Here is a 14,737-nt window from a genome sequence, read left to right as displayed (position 1 = left end):
ATTTTTTTTTTCTAATACACTGAATTCCTACCTTCCAGATGATTCATCTTGACCACACCGCAGCGCTAACTGGACCACGTCAGTGCTCTAACCATGTAGCCACAGACAAGGATGAGTACCTTTATAGACTGATTCACTCAGGATGACTCACAAAGTGACAGAATAGTCATTCGCTATTTACATGTAAAATTAAAAAAGTACACAGTACACACATTTGCATGTGAATCAGTAAAAACTGCAGTGCCTCAGTTTTTGCGACATGCTGAAACGCTCCCAGTGACTTACGATCACCCAAATTACATTTTACGCAAAGATCAGAAGAATTAGCCTAATTATGAATAAACCGTGTTTACATGATTCAGTTGGAAAAATATTGTGTGACATAATATGTTGCAGGGCCATTCCAGTCGAAAAACCCTTACCTGTAGCCCTGCACTGATTCCACGTTCAGGCTGCATTTTGCTAAGGCATAACTAAATTTAGATTCAATCTCCCTGTAACTTTGACTGACCAAAAAAAAAAAAGTATATTTTATTTTTTTGCCCCCATGAACACAGTTTGGGTTGTTAATTTTGCTGATTCTCTTTGAACATTATTTGTGAAGATATAAACTATATATAAACACATTCTTCGTAAGATAAAGCTCTTTGTCAGACATTTCCCCATAACCTGAGGTAAAGGGCAAATGTGGAGCGAATTCAGACCCTACTCCCTCCTTTCTGCTGTGTATTTTTTTTTTTTTTTTTTTTTGGTTACCGTGTGAATCGCACCCATCTCTGAGTTTCTTGTGTTTTCTCTGCATGTTAGACTTCCCACTCTCAGGTATTCACACCTCCTATGTGCTGGTCTAATTTCAGCTGTCATTGAACTTCAAGGTTCCATTCACACACAGGTTTGCAGCCAGACCATTTATTTTCCAAATGTACACTGCAATGAGTACAAAACAACTGTATCAATGTCTAACTGTAATTGGACGGAGGGATAATGTCTGCAAAAATGCATAAAGATGAGAAATGTTTTGCATGAAAAACCAACAGCTCACATTTTTACATGTATGTAGTATCAACTCAGTACCTGTGTTAAAATAATTAAAAAGAAATATTACTTCAGTGACATATTTAAAATAATATTAAAGTAGACCCAATTGCACTTACATACAATGAGGCATTGCATTTTCTGACAACGCGTAAGCTAAATAAAGGGATCATGTGAAACACTGACGTGTACATCACACAGAAGGATATGTTATCTTTGGAATCCGTTTAATTTACACCTAGAGGATTGACAAGACACAACATACTGTGCTTGCAATAACATTAAACATATTTCACAGTGAATGATATAGATATATATATATATATATATGTATGTGTGTGCGTGTATATATGTACGTATTCTATTTGTCAACATGTGAATTCATGATGGACTTTTCTATTTGTCAAGATTTGGGACTTAGCCTATCAAGACTGAAATCTATAAGTACAGAAGCCAGTGGGAAAAATATAAGCAGCAGAAAGTATAAACAACAGTGTAGCAAGAAAATTGTCAGTGTTTATCATGCCTGTCATAGTGTGAGACTCCTCTGTGTCAGAATAATGTTTCAAACTCTCAGTGCAGTAAAGTTATATACTTTATAAATACCAAAGACCCCCACTGACACGACAAATAGCGAACACCATTGTTCTTTCAAAGAAAACTAACCAATGAAAGTGACTTTGGTGTTGCCAGGTGACGTGCGTGTTCAGACGTGCCATAAATTTCTGCAACTTCCAAACCCCACTGGCTTCCCTGAGACGCAGGCCCTGGCGTCAACACCGCACTGCAAACGCAAGAGCAATAAGCACTTGTGCCACGGTTGCCTAGCAACACAAGCCACTCGGTTATTATTTTGAATAAAAGAAAGCGAGGAGAGGGTTGAATTTAAGAAAGGGCTATTATTTATGCAAATAACTGTTATTTCTCCTGTTGTCAAAAGCCTTTCTCGCTCATGACTTTCACCCCCTCGAACTCACCCCTCAAATTCTGAATTAAATCTGTGGATGAGGGAAGACACGCGGGGTAAATTGAGTGCTGTGGACACTCGGCGGGGTAGGGGGGCTCCATTTCTGAGCCGCAAACCGCTCCTCAATCGCGACTCAAGACACCGACCCCACAGCCACTCTTTGTCATTCAATCCACTCGGAGCTGCTGAGCTCTCCTCAAGTGTGCGGTCGCTTGCGTGAAAGAGCATCCCAGCATCGGCAGGAAGTCCAAAAAACGGCAGATTCAGTGAGGCTGCTGCTGTTAGCCTTGGGCCCGGGAAAAACCGCCAGCTCATTGTTTCAATATTAATCTGGAAAATGTTTCATTTATTTTAATTGCTCTTTTTCCAAGAGGTCACTTGGTGTTATTGATTTCAGGCGATTATCCGGTGCACAAGTAGAAAGACACTCAACAGAAATGGGCTAAATATTCATCTTTATCAACGCCTCGGCAAAGGCAGAAAAGGGACTGGTCGTTGCACTTCAAAATCAAAGTAAGCAAACAAGAAAAAAAAACACCAAAATAGTCCCAGTTTGGGGAAATTGTGGCCAAATGAATTCCTAGCACATTGGCACTTTTTTTCATTGCGTTTTTTTTCCCCTCAGTAAGAGCGCTCATCGCCACATTTGTGTTGTAACTCCTCTGGAAAGCTATCCGTCCAGGAGAGCCAAAATGTAGGTCATCGACAACGTCCTCCCAACTCAGACCCAGCCCGTTTCTTGGAGGTAAAGAACTCTCCTGCTCCTTTTCTAATCCGCGGTCACGGCGAGTTTTAAATTCAATCTCACTTTTCTCATTACAGGTTTCTGAGGTGCCTGGGACCCGGAGAGGTCGGAAAGTAGTCTAGGGCCAGGCTAATCTCGGCAGCCTCGACGCAGGGAGGTGAGAGCCCGCGGGCGCCGATCCCGCACGCGTTTGCGGAGGCTGCCAGCTCGGGTCAGAGAGAGAGAGAAACACGCGGAACGAGGCCAGGAAAAGGCTCGAGTGGGGACCGAACAGGCTGAACGTGACCGAAAAGGCCAACGTAGAGCGAAAAGCGCGACGAGTAATCCTGCGATATATATATATATATACATATCCGACAGGACAGCAGCGTAAAAGGAACGCAGAATTCCGCTGTGCGCATATTTAACAGTGCCGGGGCTTCTGGGTAGTGAGGAGTCCGCACTCAGGCACTCATTCGAGGTGCAGTGAGGCGTAAGGCAGCAATCCAGAGTTACAGATTCAGATTTATGACCGCCGCAGAAAACTGAATGGATACATGTGTTCACAATAGGTGTAATGGGCTTTCTTTGACGTTAAGTTCCCTCCCCCCCCCTCAGTTAGTGGTTCATAGTTATGATTTCAGCTCCCTTTATTATTATAGAGTGGGATTATGAAGACTGGAGTTCCAGTGCTTTGTATGAAATGAGATTGTAAGTGTAATGGGGCCTGATCAGGCCTGGTTTTACTGGACAAGCATTACTCCTGCAGTGACCGGCTTCCCTGGAGGCCCACGCACTTAATGCAATGAGAAGACACAATAATGGCAGTTACAGACGGAACGCTGCCACCTCAAAGCACAAAATGTCCGCCCGTCCTACTTTAACGGAGTAACTGATGTGCGATAATGCAGCTCTAACACCGTCTAACTGCGAGGACACCGCAGGTTAGGTTCGTACGTACTTCACCAGCCACAGTCCCGTCGCGCAGTTAAGGTACGGGGCGACAAGAGCTGGCCCGAGGCGAGAAGAGCCACAGCCAAATTTAAATAAGCGCCGCTCTCCGTCGACAGCTTGCCTCGCTGACATTCGGACAGCAGGCGCGACACGCGCGCGTTCCCAACGGAGGAGGAGGAAGGAGGAAGGATTCACTGTCCTTTTATTTACCGTCACTTTTATCTGTTTATGTCTCCGGCAGCATTTTGATATGGAACCTTACATCTTCCCCTGCCTTTTCCCTGCTGACGATGTCACTGTGGATTTTTTCATTTTTTTTTTATACATCACAAAATTCAAAATATATCTTGGGGGAAAAAAATGTATAAATCAGACAAAACAAGCGGCCTCTTTGCCTGGAAGGAAATATCCCTACAAGAGACATAAGAATGTCAAAAAATATAAATAATTGCCACCTCAGCAGTCCGGCGGTTGATTAATATGTGCGGATGTGGTGCAGAGGAACAAGTTTGGATGCCACTGTGCAAAAAGCAACATAAAGCACGGGAAGGGACTGCAGACAGCCATCTTATCTTGGCATGGGGAACTAACTGGCAATAACTGCAGGGCAGTCGTACTGCCTCCACCACAGAGACGGCAGAAGTGCTGACAAATTCAGTTCTTATTCATCCAGTGACTTTTCCTCCACTTTGCCAGAAGATTTTAATTTTTTTTTTGATACAAGGAACAGGAGCCAAAGATTCATAATTCTAGGACAATGAACAACCTCGGAGAGAACAGAAATGTGGAGTGCCCAAAGTTAACCAATTAGGGGAGGGTTAACCAATCCCACCGGCGTGGCCATCGCAGGGCCATGGGATATGGAGCAAACAAATGAGAAATCAAGAACGACCGCAAGAAAATATACTTCCTCTTCAAATTTTAATTGAATGATGAAAATTACACTCTCCTTTTTCACCCCCCAGGAAGAGACGTGTTAGGGGGCCTGGAGGTCATGATGCAGTGAAAGATAGCCAATTTGATACATTATCCATGATACATAATCAGCTGGACGATGTATCACTCTCAAGGCTGCTGAATTTATCCTGTGCGCAATAAATCCCCAGAAAGTTTAACTCCCCAATTTTGGCCGTGATGCATGAGAGGTGCATTAGGGTTTATATCAAGCTGGCAGGCTGCAACCGCCTCATTATCAATTATGCGTCCCGCAGTTTCCGTGCACCTTTACCCAATTAGAAATGCTCTTTTCCTCCAGCCGACGGCCCCCACGTTATTAACTCTGTCCGAGAAAAGGTTCCTTCCAGCAGCGCCGTGACCCAAATAGATGGTCTTTATACGAGGGGGGAAATTAGAAGGGAGGTTGTGATGTGCATCAGTTAGGACTTTTTCATGCCTGGCTGACAAGACAAATTTAAGAACTAAAAAAAGGAAAGCGCTCAGCTGGGGGCCATCTGAGTTATTTTCCCGTTAAGAAAGACTTGCACAGGTGAGCGGCCGCGCCACAGGGAAAGTCTACCGCCAGCTTCTATTCCAGCTGTTCTTTGACTTACACTTGCAGGTGTATTTTTACACTTTATACACCATATGACCGAAAGAGCCTGGATACCCATTGGTTCTGAGGCTGTTTTTTTTCATGGTTTGGGCAAGGCTCCTTAGCTCCCGTGAAGGAAAATCTTAAATTCTTAAATCATACAATCACATTCTAGATGATTATGTGCTTGGGGTAGGCCCTTACCGGTTTCAACATGACAATGCCCCTGGGCACACTGTGAGGTCCATTTAGAAGTGGTTTTGTCAAGGACGGTGTGGAAGAACTTGAATGGCCTGCAAAGAGCCCTGACCTCAACCCCATCCAACACCTTTGGGATCAAATGTAAAGCCAAGCCTAATCACCCAATCAGTGCCGGGCCTCACAAATGCTCTTCTGGCTGAATGGAAGCAAATAACATAACCTCCACTCTTCAGGGAAGTTGTTATAGGCTAGTGGCCATGGGTGGGCCAACTCCATATGAATGCCCATAATTTAGGATGAAACGTTGGATGTCAGGTGTCCACATACCTTTGGCCATGTAGTGTATGTGATTTTTATCACTAGTGAACATGCAACCTGTGTTATACGTTCAATTACAAACATTTAAAATCCACATTATGCGTGTGTACGCGTGTGTGTGTATGTATGTGCGTGCATGCACAGTGTCCATATTGTGGGTGCAATTCCTCCCAAGAACACAACTTCACACGGGAGTCAGTGAACCTGTGTGTGGAACGGAAGAAGACTGACACCCACTTCTAAAAATCTCATCATCTCAGTATAATGCATTTCAATGTGTTCATAAGGTGTTTCAATCTTCCTACATGAAGACTGAACTCTTTTTGATGCTCAGAGCTAAGTCAGGTCCACAAGTAGCTGTTCCAGGAAGGTGAAAGTCAGACTAAAGGTGGGTGTGTGTTTGGAGAGCGGCCTTCTGACTCACTGACACTTTACTAATGCATTCAACAGAGAGCACACTAGTACTTTACTATTTTGAAGGTGCTTGGAGCCATAATGGAGTCAAAGCTCTACAATGTATTTTTTTGATTATTAAACTGACTAAACTAATAATTCACAGCCTCCTTTCACATTTCAATTTCATTGACTTGAATGCCTGATTTTGTAACACCGCTAAATTTGTATTACATGCTAAGGGAGCATGAAGACAAACAAGATAGGACATCTGGGTTAATTATCAATGCAATTTTTACAGTTGATGATTAGATTACTACATGAAAACAGTGCCTAAGCTCCCAAATAGGATTCATACTCAATTTAAAAATAAGGTTGAAAGATTGAGACTGAAAGATCTAATCTCTTAAACCTACTTGTAGCTTGAAATGTTTTGTTATTGTGACACAATTATCCCAAGATCTCCATCCTAATTGCAGATAATGGACATGAAGAGTGACCTGTAATTTATTACTGCACCATATCCTGTGTTCTCCCAAATATTGCAATATTGCATTGCACTCACGCATATTTTATTTAAAATGTTCAAATCTCATTATGTGATTGAGGACAAGTAGTTCCTTTTAAAAAAGGGCTCCAAAGGGGCCTTTGTGTTTGCAAAACTATGTTTGTAAAATAGACACAAATACAGATTTTAATGTTTGTGGTTATCAGAACAGGCTATCCAGCTAGCTTTAGTGCATGTTTTCCTTCAGTTGATCACAGGCTAGCTGTTTTTTCTTCAGCTTAATATTACAGGGTTGTCAAAATACCACTGTTTGGAGCACAATGGTACATTACAAAAACCGGAAGCATTGCGCCGTTGTTGTCAATCATTGTTCACAGGTGGCAGAAATGTTGCTATGCTACAATTTGTAAACTTCTGGGTTGGCAGCGGGCCCCCATAACCCGATCGGACCCTACGTCACGGAGCTAAAAATGGGCCCCATATACCCAAGCGCAGCATACCTTTGGGCCCCGTCGGGTCCGGGCCAGGATGCAGATCTCCAGCTGAGATGCAAGTGCTGGACACAGAAGAAGGCCGAAGACAGTGAAACCCTCGAGTGTCCGAGTTATGGGCCTGCGATAACAACACACACAAACCATACTAAAGAACAGTTACCATGACAGAAAGCTAATGCACAAAAGCATTCCAACTGCCATAATGCTAAGCCTACCAATTATACATTGCCTGCAATAGCTGCTTCATTTAGGTGGGTCTTTCTTCATGCATGGACCGTATTATTTTACATTCCTCATTTCCATTACTAGCCTATGACAGCGCTCGAGTGGGTAGCATTATTAGCCCTTCATGCCCTCTAAGTTCTCCCAAATGGTAATTATCTCATACTGTTCACAGGTGGTCCAACATGTGTTTCATTATCTGCTAGGTAAGAAAGAATCTCCATGGCGTTTGCCCATGGCAACCACTCAAATTAAATCAGAGGATGTAATATCTGCAGCAGAATGAATAAGCCAAGAGGCAAGAACACCATCTTTCAACATCAACCGAGATGGATAATGTTCATAATATATTAAGGTACTGATCAACATAACAGAAATTCAGAAGACATGTTTTTTCACAGCTAAACTGCTAATAGGAATTCCTCCCATACATGAGTACACACACATACACACAACCACCAAACTACCTATGGCCCTGTCATCAGTGCAACATTACCAACCATGTACAGTATATCACTAAAACATACCAATACCAAGAATGGCCATGATGCCCATGTAGAATATATTAAAGATCAGCAGTTCACTGGAGAAAAAAAAATATTAAGGGCTTGAAACTGCCCGACCGTGTGGCTTAAAATGTGACCAGACCCAGTGGGTGGCCAGCAATCTCGTCCTGAACGACAGATCACCCTTCCAGGCAGCAAGCCGCCGCAGAGGGACCGAAGGACTGTAGGAGAGAGCGAGAGAGATGGGACCCATCTCCTCAGACGATCGGCCATGTTACAGGAGACCAAAAGGCCCTGTTAAATATTTCACGTGTAATTACAGCAGCATTTATCCTTGCACTTCTTTCCCCCAGGCCGACGCCGGATTTTTTGGTCTGACATTGATGCTCTCGGTCCTCCGGAGGGGCGTTAGGATCCCGGGTCTCCAGTGTTAACTGGCACCGTGATAGCATGGCAGCGCTACCGGCTCCCGTAATCCCATGGAAATGATCGTACATCATCCCGAGCTCCGAGCCAGGCTCGCTCCAGTAACCCAGATCATGAACTTATAATGCATTTCGGCAGACAACGCGCTCCTGTGATTTGCTGTCAAACTTTAAATCAGCCGGCTGGCGGAACTCATACGAAGCGTCTGACGGCTGGCGATTCACACATGGCCGACCCCGTCTTCACGCCCGAACGACGTCCTAAACATACCTTTTTCACTGACCTTGTGAGCAGCTATAAAACACCTGGAGGAATTCGCGGTATTTAATTACACCCCACGTCACACCACTTTTTTCCCCCGCCGCAAGGCGCGTTTCGTGTTTTCAGGAAGCCTCGCATGCGTCCTGCTTCCAGTCGTTTCCTTAGCTCTCTGATTTTTCCAGTTTGTTGCAGTTTGTCTTGAGATGATTACCGCCTACGCTCACTAGATTCCTAAATGTACCAGTACATTTGGACGCCAAATTTGTCACGTTGTATTTTCTCTGTTGTTCTAACAATGTTCAGTCCATGAGTAATATCAAATTAAAACAATAAAATGAAAACTGAAGTCTCATGTTATCTCGTGCAGTGATAACAAATCCAAAACATGCAATCCACTACAGCAAGAACATTGTCTTTGATATGATATGAAGGAATTGAGAATGGGAGGGAATTCTGCTTTAACTCAGCGAATGTGACCTGTATTGCTGTATTACTGTTTGGACCCATTACAATCCTGTCACTGCCAGAGTGAAATGTCTACACCAGGAAGGACCTCAGGAGCTATTCCTTGCTCTAATACAGTTGAACCTCACGGGCAGGTCAGTGTACATTCTGTCTTGGAGAACAAAGAACAGTGAGTGAGTACAATGAGCTGAATTTTTCACAAAAGGGAAAGTTCAAATAGTATAAAATTATACTGAGATCAAAGACAATGGGCACTTTTTTTGCTCAAGATACCAAAAAGGACTGTTCCACATTTCACATCATTTAATTAAAGAGTTTGTGCAAGATACAGTGTGCGGGAGTTTAATCTTTTTATATCCTCTTATGCCCTTTCCTCCAAGCACTTGCTTTTTTAAAACTTGTGCCAGGTGTGCAAACCTCACTCTATTTTTAAATTATTTTGTCCATTTGCACACAGATATTTGTGTTCGGAGCCCGATGCTGTGCTGGCGTCCGCTCTCGGGAAGGGGCCACTGGGAGGAAGTGAGCGGCCCCGCTCCTAATTTGGCGCCGCTGATGCATTGATGTAAAACAACATTTCTCCAGAAGCCTGTCCCTCACTCCCAGGTTCCGTCGGAAAACAAGGGCGAGTAATGAGGATGGATGAGCTCTGGAACGGCCGGGATTGGCCCGCGGACCGACTTCCCCCTGCTCTCGCCACGTCCGAGCAGCCCCTCGTTTAGCTTCAAATCAATCTTTCTCCATCTCTCCCACTGTCTCTCTCACTTCTTTCTGTACTCACCGCTGTTCTCGAGAAATAAAGAATTTTTTTATTTATTTATTTATTTTAAATGTGCTTTCAGCGCGAAAATTGAATGGCCATTTTGTAATGGAAATGTTGTGGAGTTCTGCCTTCTGACGGAAGAAATAGGAGCATTTGTGTTTTCTTTAAAACTGATGTTGGAGAACATTGTGTTCTACAGAGGAACGTGAGTACACGGAATAGGTGCGTCTTCTGCACTGTGACAATGCAACACATATCACAGAGTTAGTAAATGGAGGTGGGAAAGATAAGCAGGGCATAAAGACAGACAAAACGGCTGTGGACGAATCGGGCGAGGTGTAAGGGGGACCGGTCGGAAGACGACGGATAACTAAATAGATGCACTGAGACTATGATTCCTGACCCCAGTCTTTCTGGGTCTGGGGTGCAGCTGTAGAAGGCCGGCATATTCTCTCCGTGTATAATGAGCGCCTGGGTGACAGCGGACAGCCACCCCGCGAGCAGTTGTGGAGAAACGAACGGTGGCCGCGCTTTTTATTTATTTTTATTTTTTTTTTTGCGGGCTGGCTTTCGGTCGGAGGCTCGCCTCCTCGATTTCCTGTGGCCTGGCGGGGGGATTAAAGCCCCTTACGGGTGTAATGGATCGCTGACCCCCTCACAATGAATTTCCACCGACTCCCTGACCCTTGCAGATAGTCAATGACTTCATTTCCTCATTGTGATCAGCCATTGTGCAGCATTTTATGATTGTGGCTGCCACCTGTCTCCCACAATGCAAAGCGAGTTCACCTCTGAACCATACATTATAGCATGGCAACGTGAGACGTGAGGGTTTTTTGTGTGTGTGTGTGTGTTTATTGCTTCATTTGTCTGTTGGCGACTGAGAGAAAAGGGCACAGTTTGTTTTATACAACTTTCTGACTGGAGCGGTCAGCTTGATTAATGCTGGACTGACAGGAGTAATCATTGGCCAGTGACTGCGGTATAGTAATGCGAAAAGTAGCACGTTGCCAAAAAAAGAAGAGGAGTTAAACTCAGTTTTATATTGTCTGGGAACTTGGATGTCCAATTTTTATAGTGTCTGATTCAATCTTGGCACAAATACATAATAGGAGTTCACAAAAAGAAAATATATAAAAAAATAACCTAAACAACAAAAATGCAATAAGCCTGTCATAGAAACGCATCTCAGAATCTGCCCACAGCCAAATTAGACTGCATGAGTAAATAGTTTTTAAAGCTTTCCTTGCACACGCCTGAGTGCAATTTCTGCCGGAGAAGTGATGATAAAGCACGGGTCATTACTTTCATCCACAGAAGAGGGGGCAGTGAAGACTCTCACCCTCCTCCCTCAAACCACTGACAATTAGCAGTCCCAGAACCCGCCATCGATTTCACGAGGGAAAGTGTTATTGACGTCTTTCCTGTGTACACAATTTGTATACTGCATATTAATTAGGGTCAAACCAGGAAGACACAGAGAAGCCCAAGACATTCTTATTAATGCATAATTGACACAAAAAAAAAAAAAAAAATTTTACACTGAATTTAACACAGTTTTTGATCGATAGATGTGGTCGGTGCGATTAAAATCACTAATTTGCCGCAATTCATGCCACAGAACTTGCAAATTAATACAATTTCCTTATACTCACATCGTCCAGTCAATAAAGAGTTTGAGTACAAGCCCATTTTCTGCACTTTTCTTAGGGGGCGGGAGAGTAAATTTACTTCACATCTTTTACAATCATCCCATCCATGTAACTGACACTGAATTCTATTTAATGCGGAAAATGGTAAAGCCATGTACAAATTATCAATTTCATAACATGCCCATAGACAAGAGGAAAGCCATTCACTTCGGGGAAAAAAGACCTTGTACTAAATTCAGATTCAATTATTTGGCAATTTGAGATCTGAATTAAGCCTCAACCCAAGAAAACCAATTTGAAGGAAACATTGATGCAGATGCTTCAAATCAGATGAACATCCATGTAATTTACAACGCATAGGCCCAACTGTACAATGGAGTATGGAAGAGCATCAGTGGCATGAATACATCCCTCCTCCCTGCAGGCCTTCACTGTACAACCACTCCGGCAATTGCTGTACCGCCGTGGATTAGAACCCCACTCCTTTACAATAAAGCTATGAAGGGCCCTTCCCTCGTGTACAATAAGAGTCTCGGTTCCCTTTTGTGAAGACACTCAACTCAATGTATTGCTTATGGCCTATGGTCTTACTTACGAACAGCCTCTGAAGTAACAGCCTCTCCGTGAAGCATTCGCTCAACTTGAAGTCAAGTACATTTCATCATTGTTCCAGTGACCTCCAGTAGGCCTACTTTTCAAGAGAGTATACTGCATACGTATATAATTTTGTATTACCAGATATTTAGGGGTCCAAGCAAGTAACTAATTCAATATGCTTATGACCAATGCTACTGTATGTGTAAACTCCAGCCCCAGTTGGCCCCATGGTGGTGCTAAAACAGAGATCTAAAAATGCAGACTTTGAAAGCATAGAACTCTTGACCCATAAGACCCAAAATTTGGTACATAAATGCACCTCACAGGGAATAAATTTACTTTTCGGACTGAAAAAGTCTGCAATTTGAGATGTTTTGTACAAAATTTAAAAGGCATCTCCTCCAAGGCCATTTGATATATTGGCATACAGTTTGCACTCATTATTTCAGCAGAACCTCCTTTTTAGATGTTCTTCAAAGAACGTTCCCATGCCTAAAAACATGTTAAAAAATGTTAATTGGCCCAAAGTCACTTAACTATCAATGCTTAATGACCTTATTGTAGTCACATGCAATTAAAAAAAAAAACATTATAGAATTATACGCTACACTTTACTTGGCCCATACACCACAAAGCCGACATTAAACGGTCATAAGAATGGCATAACACCTGCCATAACCAGCGTATGTCAGTTATAGCATGTAGCCTAATAGACGCCAAAGCACTGTATGCAGTACTCACTTTGCAATGGCCGTTTTGAACTAGGTTTGGTAAAAATTTGTTGCATTCATTAGGACAGCAATATGACGCTCGTCGTGAGCTGTAACCCGCTGTCATGGCAGGCAAAGACGAGGCTTATGTCACTGTTATGACAGCCCTATGATGGCTTTATGGTGTACGGTTCACTTAGTGTTGCTGAAATTTCTTTATAACTCATCATCGTGAAATTCTTCCTACATGCTGGGAAAGTAATTCAAAATGAAAATGAAAGCCATGACTGATTTAAAACGATTGGTCGGTTCGAATCGGCAGTGCTGATGTCACACACGGCCTTCTTCCTTATTTTTGAGGTTTCCGAGATCCGCTCTCTTCAATATCTTGCTAGGATCGGTCCTAACTCTCATATTCTACAGAAGGGAAATTAATCATCAATCAAAGGCATAGGAATCATTCTGACCATTACCGCTGTTCTCATTAAAACTGGAAGGGCAGTTCAGCAGTCGGCCTACACCAGCCACACATTCAAGCATCAACATCAGCACAGTGAAATTCACAATGTGATTTCCCCCCCCCCCCCCCAAACCCCCCAAACCCCCCTTTCTACCTTCCCCTGTGATGCTGGTAAATTGTTTTGGCAGTTTAAAATGTTCCATTACCTGACAGTGGCAAGGCAGGGGATCTGTAGTGGCAAACTGTTTTCGAATGGTTCTCCAAAGAGCTGTGCTAGCTGCCAGCCCATTTTTCATCGGTTACACGACCTTTGAGTTGAAAGTATTTGTGACAAAAAATGCTCTGCAATGTAAGCCGTTTTATTGTTAACATCCTTATGTTGCGGATGTTAAAATATCACATGACCTGACAGTTGTTTTGATGGGTTTTTTTTTCTTTTTTTTTGCAATGCACCATCTCTTCTTCACAACCCCCCCCCCAACACAAACACACACACACACACACATTCTTCAGTCTGTAGTTCTCTCTCTCCCTCTCCCTCTTCTCTGATTCACAGTCTCCTCAGCAGAGCCTCCCATCTGCAGTCAGGCAGCAGTTTGTTCTGACAATAAAGCACTTTCCTAAATCTACATTTCAATTGCGAAATACACCGAATGACGATGTCAACGACGGCACCGACAGCAGCAGCAGCACCAGACAGATATCAGAGAGCAGGCTGCCTACTCCACAGATGTCCTGTTGGAGGGAGTTTTTTTTTTTCTCTCTCTCTGCATCGGGCAGAGGCATCTCTCCAAACCTCCGCGGGACAGTTAGCCCGCTTAGACGGCCGGTTCAGGCAAATGACCCGAAATGAGCTGTTGGAGAACAGCGCACTTACAGCGCCAAAGCGTCTCCAGCGGGGACGGGGGGGCGGGGGGGCGGAGGGGCGGGGGGGGGATGGACGCAAGCAGCAGCAGCTTTCAAGCTGGGCTCCCCGCAAATACCCCAATATTTCAGCCGACCTATTACCCGTGCACACGGAGAAAACCTGCAATATGGCCGCCAAGGGAACGCAGGGAAGCGCGCCTTCAGCATCACACTTAAACAGAAATAAGTCCAGCCTGGCTGGGCCAGCTCCTCCACTGTCTGAAGCAGTCTGCACAAAGGACACGCCTTTCAACTGATGGACACGAGGACAAAAACGACAAAGCACGAGAGAGAATTAACACACATCCACATTAAGGATTGTGAAAATAAACTTGACCAATAGTATCGTTTCCTCCTGCATGGAGAGTGTGTGCACAGCTATGCTACCAGTTCCTAACCATTAACTCCAGGCAGTGTGTGATTTGGAGTATGGCTTGAGGCAGTTTGGATTAGGTTTGGCTCTGGGCAATAAAAAGCTGGGCTAATACACTCTCACACTGCAAAGGGATGTGGATTTTTTTGCTAAGTAAGGACAATGTGGACATATCACAAGTGGCACCCGATCCACCAAGAGTTCCCCGGTGTTCTGATATTACCTCTCTGCAAAGTAATTATGAAGAGCAGGCATTTTTATTCACTTACTG

At 43.7% G+C, this 14,737-nt stretch overlaps 1 long non-coding RNA gene across 1 annotated transcript in view; it reads right to left on the bottom strand.

Moving 5' to 3' along the window:
• Positions 1-14,737, bottom strand: part of LOC118223019 — a 125,426-nt gene that overhangs the window by 53,797 nt on the left and 56,892 nt on the right. Inside the window, exon 2 of the long non-coding RNA XR_004764382.1 lies at positions 7,132-7,243. This is a non-coding gene — a long non-coding RNA (uncharacterized LOC118223019). The remainder of the gene's footprint in view (positions 1-7,131; positions 7,244-14,737) is intronic.

The sequence above is a fragment of the Anguilla anguilla genome, chromosome 3 (assembly GCF_013347855.1).
Source record: "Anguilla anguilla isolate fAngAng1 chromosome 3, fAngAng1.pri, whole genome shotgun sequence".
Taxonomy (NCBI): Eukaryota; Metazoa; Chordata; class Actinopteri; order Anguilliformes; family Anguillidae; genus Anguilla; species Anguilla anguilla.
This window is presented reverse-complemented; position numbering and strand designations above follow the sequence as displayed.